We start from the raw sequence: 7,282 nt of genomic DNA on the forward strand, positions 1-7,282 counted from the left end.
GCAAGTATAAATTCATCCCACAAACGTGGGGGGAGGAGGGGAGAGAGAGAGAGAAGAGAAGGTGGTATGAGTGTCTGTGAGATAGTGTGAGAATGTCAAGCAGTATAAGTGTGGGAGTGTGTGTGTGTGGTGCACTGGGGTCACCTGTAGTGTGACATGAACCCATGGTCCCGGTTGAGGTCATCCCCGTGGGTATTGAACTTGGCTATCAGTCTCTGCTCAGCTACTGTGCATTGTTGTCTGTCCTGAAGTCTCTCACACAGACACACACTCAGACACACAGAAACTTCTACAGACCCATACACTCATGCACACCCTCTTTCATATGCAAGTTCTCTCTTATACAGTCAGACACACTCCCACACACTCTCGCACACCCTCTCACAGACTTCTGCTTTACTCACACTCTCTCACTCTCTCACAGCAGCCCTCACACACCCCCATAAGTTTGTGGGGTGACTTTGTACTTGCAGAATTGCATTTTATTTTGCTCAAAAACTGCATGAATCCATGTAACATTCTGTAGATCCCTTGTTGAGATTTGAGTCCATCTGAATATTGGGGCATGGGCACCTCGCACCTTCAGTGCATTATCTGGGCCAACATGCCACTTAGTTACATTCTCAAGTGAACTTTAACAATAACAAAGTTTTAGAATTTACATATGGAAGAACTGAAACCAATAAGGTCATTCGAAAAGATAAGAGACTTAACTAACACTCCAGGTCTCTTTCAATATATAATTTCAGTTACATCTCACTGATGTAAATTATGTTATAAATTCTGTCTCCTACGATCTTATACTCCACAACCACCTGATGAAGGAGCAGTGCTCTGAAAGCTGATGCTTCCAAATAAACCTGTTGGACTCTAACCTGGTGTTGTGATCTTTAAGCGTATTCAGTTGATGTTACAACCTACGTGTACTTAACTGATTCAACAATAGCACGCAATAGTAATCTGAGGAAGAGGTGTTCGCTGGGGAGCATCTGCAGGAAGCTTTGATTTCTGCTCATTACAAAAAATACCATTGCAATCCTGTCCAGTTTCTGTATCTTCAAAGTTGTTTGTGTAAATTTGCCGATCTGCACGGAGACATTAAGTGGAGTCTGTTGTAGAAGGTTTGTTGTGTTACAGGGTTATTGGCAGTTTGGGGTTGTGCCGGAATTATGAAGGTTTTTCTTGGGGGGGTTTAGCCATCCAGAAAGGACCTGTTTGCAATGAAGGTGCCAGGGCAACATTGCGGTAGTAAACATGAACCAAACTACGTTACTTGCTATATTTTTGTCATTTGGAACTAATTTGAATGTACCCACGTGGTAGGGTGGATGGAATGAAAGTTGACATTAGAAGTGTCATAAGATAGGGTAAGGTAACTGAAGATTGGAGGCAATGCCCATACAGTTGATCATGTAAAGACTCTATGTTGGGAAGCTAGATCAGAGTTGTTTTCACAAACAGAGGGGTCATGGTAGGCAGAACAGCAGAACTTTAACCTGAAGCCATTAGAAGTCACCAGTCAGTGTTAATGAGTCCAAAAGCCAGCACCATTTAACATAGGAACACAGAAAATCTCTCAATACCACGATATGTGCCTGACTTAGCTATGTCTATTAATTAATTTCCAGAGACCTCTAGTAAGACCTCTTGACTTTGTTATACTTGTGGGATAGACCCAGTAGAGGTGTGAGCCTTTGAGGTGTGAATTCCAACAAGGCTAGAAAGGGTAAGTGAAAGAAGTTCCCAATAACTGGAGAGGACAACTCCAGGGGTCACATCCTAAAGATATAGGATGGGCCATTTAGGACTGAAGTGAAAAATACCTTCACCTAGAGAGTGATGAGCCTGTGGAATTACCTACCACAGAAAATGATTAAGGCCAAATATTGAATGTTTTGATGAAAGACTTTGGTGTACTTCGGGCTGAAGGGCACATTGGGAGAAAGTGAGAACAAGGTATTGAATGAGATGATCAGCCATGGTCTTATTTAATGACAGAACAGGGTTGAAGGCCTACTCTTATTTTCTATGATCTGGATGTGCTGCTGTTGGACTGGGGTGTACAAAGTTAAAAAAAATCACACAACACGTTATGGTCCAACAGTTTTAATTGGAAGCACTAGCTTTCGGAGCAGCGCTTCCAAATAAACCTGTTGTACTATATCCTAGTGTTGCGTGATTTTGTTTCTATGTTAAATGGTGCTGGCTTTTGGACTCATTAACACTGACTGCTGACTTCTCATGGCTTCAGGTTAAACCTCTGCTGTTCACTGCCTACCATTATCCCCTCTGTTAGTAGATTCAATATCGCTTGGAGAAATCCCAAAAGAAGTAGGGGGCCCAGAATATACTCTGAATGGAAGATTTCAATCTCCGCTACTATGAGAAGCTTGTTAACACCATCAATAATCAAGCTGCGAGAGGCCTGATGCATTTCCTAAATTCAACATTAGAGGCAAATGTACTTGACCTTCTCTTCAATAACATAGCGGTACCAGACATGTAAAAGTCTTTGAGAAGCCAACCTCTCACAATTATGAAGGCATTTCTCTGTGTAGTATGCCACGACTGATGTGGGTTTTGAGTCCAGCAGGATATTTACCTGATGTAATATTTTTATTTTATTCCTTGTTACATCAGAGCTAGACATAGGTAACTTGATATTGAAAGCTTTAACAGACATCTTACTAAATATGCAATCATTACGTTTATGGATGCATACATGTCTGGGCTAGTATTGTGGTGTCTGATCACAGAGAGCTGTATAATTTCATAAGCATATCATGCTTCCAGTGATCCAAGATGAAGTTAGAGACATTTATAGAGACAGTGCAACATAACAAATAACCACCATATACTAGTTGCAACAAATCTATTAATACAGAACTGGGTATCCATGACACAAGACCCAGAATCCTATACTTCCTCCCCAGAGTGGGCTGGCTGATGGGGGATATTGTGCCTGTTGCCTACCCACCTCTGTTGGTATGTTGCCAGCAATGAGGCAGGTAATAGATAACCTACTCAACCTTATGCATGAAAAGGAAAACTCTTCGGTGGCTTGAGGCATTGCTGTTAGAAGCCAGGATATTTGTTGTCTGTTATTAATTACCAAATCAAGATGTCACTGAAAGGAAATGTCTATGACCATCTCCAGTTGCTTCATCGGGGATTTTGACAACATTCTGCAACTTCCTCCCCCCACACTTTTTAACCCCATCCCTGTCTTCATGTCAGGAGTGGAGATCTTCATCTTTGCTCATGACACCTTCAGTTAATAACTGATGCCAGACTAATGCAGGACTTGGATAAAAACAAACTTCAGGCTAACAAATGGCCAACTAATAACCATTTCCAACCAGAGACAACTCAGCCATTTGCAGTACATTCAGCATTGTTCCGGTGCAGGAGGGAACTGTTTGGTTTCCATCTCTACAGCAGCACTCCAAAATAAGCATCAGGACTTAGTGCCAATGTCATAACCCTCCCCTTCCACCCCCCCCCCCCACACACCCCCAAAATCCCATAGCCTTGCACATTGTTTCTATTCAAATAGTTATGTAATCTCCTTATGAAAACCTTGATTGAACTTGCTGCGACAGCACTCCCAGGCACAGCATTTCAGACTTGAAGCATTATTGATTAGCAGATAAGTCCTGTATAAACTAAAATAAACTTACATGATTTGTTGAATCACAACTTGAATGATCTTTTGTTCCAAATCAAAATTCTATCATGGCATATGGACAGGATGCAAAGCTGGGCTGAGAAATGACAGATGGAGTTCAACGTGGATAAATGTGAAATGATGCATTTTGGAAGGTCGAACTTGAATGCTGAATATAGGATTAAAGACAGGATTCTTGGCAGTGTGGAGGAACAGAGGATGTTCAAATGCATACATCCCTCAAAGTTGCCACCCAAGTCGATAGGGTTGTTATGAAAGCATATGGTGTTTTGGCTTTCATTAACAGGGACATCAAGTTTAAGTGCCACATGTTTTGCTGCAGCTCTACAAGACCCTAGTGAGACCACACTTGGAATATTGTGTCCAGTTCTGGTAACCCTATTATGGGAAAGATACAAAGGCTTTGGAGAGGGTGCAAAGAAGGTTTACCAGGACACTGATTGGACCGGGGGGGCTTGTCTTATGAAGAGAGGTTAACTAAGCTCGGACTTTTCTCTCTGGAGAGAAGGAGGAAGAGAGGTGACCTGATCGAGGTGTACAAGGTAATGGGAGGCATGGATGGAATCAATAGCCAGAGACCTTTCCCCAGGGCAGGATTGAATGGCACGAGGGGTCATAGTTTTAAGATATTAGGAGGAAGGTATAGAGGAGACATTAGATTAGGTTCTTTACGCAGAGAGTTGTGAATGCATGGCATGCGTTGCCAGTGTTGGTGGTGGAAGCAGAATCATTCAAGACATTTAAGTGACTGATGGACATGCACATGGACAGCAGTGAATTGAGGGCTGCATTGACTAGGTTATTTTATTTTAGATTAGCAATAATCCTCGGCACAACATCATGGGCCGAAAGGCCTGTTCTGTGTTGTATATTTCTATGTTCTATATCATAGATCACCGTTGTTAAATTGATATTGCCATGTAGGGTGGGAATTTGTTGATGTGCAATTTGTAACGTACAGTCTTATAAATACTTTGTGTGATTATAAAAAAAAAATGAGAATAAAACTCTGCTGTTTCTTTTTACTGTAAGTATTTTGATTATGTAGTTTGGGTGTCTTCCCCAGCACCTGACTTGTTTCTCTTGGCCTTTTTGTTGTTTCCGTGGATTGAGCAATGATTGATTGATTAAAGGTAAATATAGTGAAGAGACACTTCAGAAATGTTGTCAAGTTTATAAAACAAAATGCCTCTGATTGTGATATGAAGATGTTTATTTTTGTGTAAAAATTCATTGATCCAGCTGTTGTTTCATTGTGTTGCTGATGTGACAATTACTTATTGCCATGGAGGATAGTAATTGTCAAATTTTAACTGAAATACATTAAACTGTCATCAATTTTATTTTGCTGCAAGTATTCTCAATACATCTGTTCTAGACCATTTAATATGAGTTTCAGAATCCAACCCTATCACCCTCACCATAGAGCCTGGGCAATGAGTAGGAAGAGGTTGATCAAAACAGGATGAGTTACAGGATCTCTTTATGCCTTAAGCTGCTTTGGTTACTAGGAAGGGCTGTTAGAAATCTTAGGGATACTCAGTGGATAGTCTTCTTGATTGTTTTTTACTGCTCAGATCCAAGAGCTCTGAGTTTAGACAATATAGACTGGTTGAGGAGAAGGCAAAGTCAAGAACTAACTTCAGGCTTGGGCTTTTTTATAACACTATTCACCAAATGTGATAATCATTGCAATACATGATAGATACTAGGCTCCAATCTTACTATGACATTTTTTCAGATACTATTCTTTGAATTCTATTGCCTAACTTTAATTGATCTACTCCACATGATTCTCACACGTGCCTAATATACACATGGCTCGACTCAAGATTTCAACCTAGCTATCCATTTAGAGACATAGAGTCATAGAGATGTACAGCATGGAAACAGACCCTCCGGTCCAATCCTTCCATGCCGACCAGATATCCCAACCCAATCTAGTCCCACCTGCCAGCACCCAGCCCATATCTCTCCAAACCCTTCTTATTCATATACCCATCCAAATGCCTCTTAAATGTTGCAATTGTACCAACCTCCACCACATCCTCTGGTAGCTCATTCCATACACATACCACCCTCTGCGCGGAAAAAGTTGCCCCTTAGGTCTCTTTTATATCTTTCCTCTCTCACCCTAAACCTATGCCTTCTAGTTCTGGACTCCCCAACCCCAGGGAAAAGACTTTGCCTATTTATCCTATCTATTGCCCTCATAATTTTGTAAACTTCTATAAGGTCACCCCTCAGCCTCCGACGTTCCAGGGAAAACAGCCCCAGCCGGTTCAGCCTGTCCCTGTGGCTCAGATCCTCCAACCCTGGCAACATCCTTGTAAATCTTTTCTGAACCCTTTCAAGTTTCACAACATTTTTCCGATAGGAAGGAGACCAGAATTGCATACAATATTCCAACAGTGGCCTAACCAATGTCCTGTACAGCCGCAACACAACACCAAAACTCATGTACTCAATAATCTGACCAATAAACGCCTTCTTCACTATCCTCTCTACTTGCGACTCCACTTTCAAGGAGCTATGAACCTGCACTCCAAGGTCTCTTTGTACAGTAACACTCCCTAGGACCTTACCATTAAGTGTATAAGTCCTGCTAAGATTTGCTTTCCCAAAATGCAGCACCTCGCATTTATCTGAATTAAACTCCATCTGCCACTTCTCAGCCCATTGCCCATCTGGTCAAGATCCTGTTGTAATCTGAGGTAACCCTCTTCGCTGTCCACTACACCTCCAATTTTGGTGTGATCTGCAAACTTACTAACTGTACCTCTTATGCTCGCATCCGAATAATTTACGTAAATGACAAAAAGTAGAGGGCCCAGCACCGATCCTTGTGGCACTCCACTGGTCACAGGCCTCCAGTCTGAAAAACAACCCTCCACCACCACCCTCTGTCTTCTACCTTTGAACCAGTTCTGTATCCAAATAGCTAGTTCTCCCTGTATTCCATGAGATCGAACCTTGCTCATCAGTCTCCCATGGGGAACCTTGTCGAATGCCTTACTGAAGTCCATATAGATCACATCTACCACTCTGCCCTCATCAATCTTCTTTGTTACTTCATCAAAAAACCCAATCAAGTTTGTGAGACATGATTTCCCACGCACAAAGCCATGTTGACTATCTCTAATCAGTCTTTGCCTTTCCAAATACATGTGCATCCTGTCCCTCAGGACTTCCTCCAACAACTTGCTCACCCGGAGGTCAGAAAGGGGTAAGTGGTAATGTCCATGCATGTGGATGAGGGTAGGGCAGTTGACTTCAATAAGGCCTTTGATAAGGTTCCACATTGTAGGCTGTTGGAGAAAATGCAGATGGGATTGAAGGTGATTTCACAGTTTGGATAGTAACTGGCCTTCTGTAAGAAGGCTGAGTGGTAGTTGATGGAAAATATTCAGCCTAGAGTCCGCTTACTAGTGGTGTGCCACAAGGATCTGTTTTGGGACCATCTGTTTTTTTAAATGATTTAGACGCAGGCATACGTGGATGGGCTAGTAAGTTTGCAGGTGACACTAATGGCAGTAGAGTAGTGGACAGTGTGGAAAAATGTTGCCAGTTGTAGGGGGACTTGGATAAACTGTC

Source organism: Hemiscyllium ocellatum, chromosome 10 (genome assembly GCF_020745735.1).
Source record: "Hemiscyllium ocellatum isolate sHemOce1 chromosome 10, sHemOce1.pat.X.cur, whole genome shotgun sequence".
NCBI lineage: Eukaryota > Metazoa > Chordata > Chondrichthyes > Orectolobiformes > Hemiscylliidae > Hemiscyllium > Hemiscyllium ocellatum.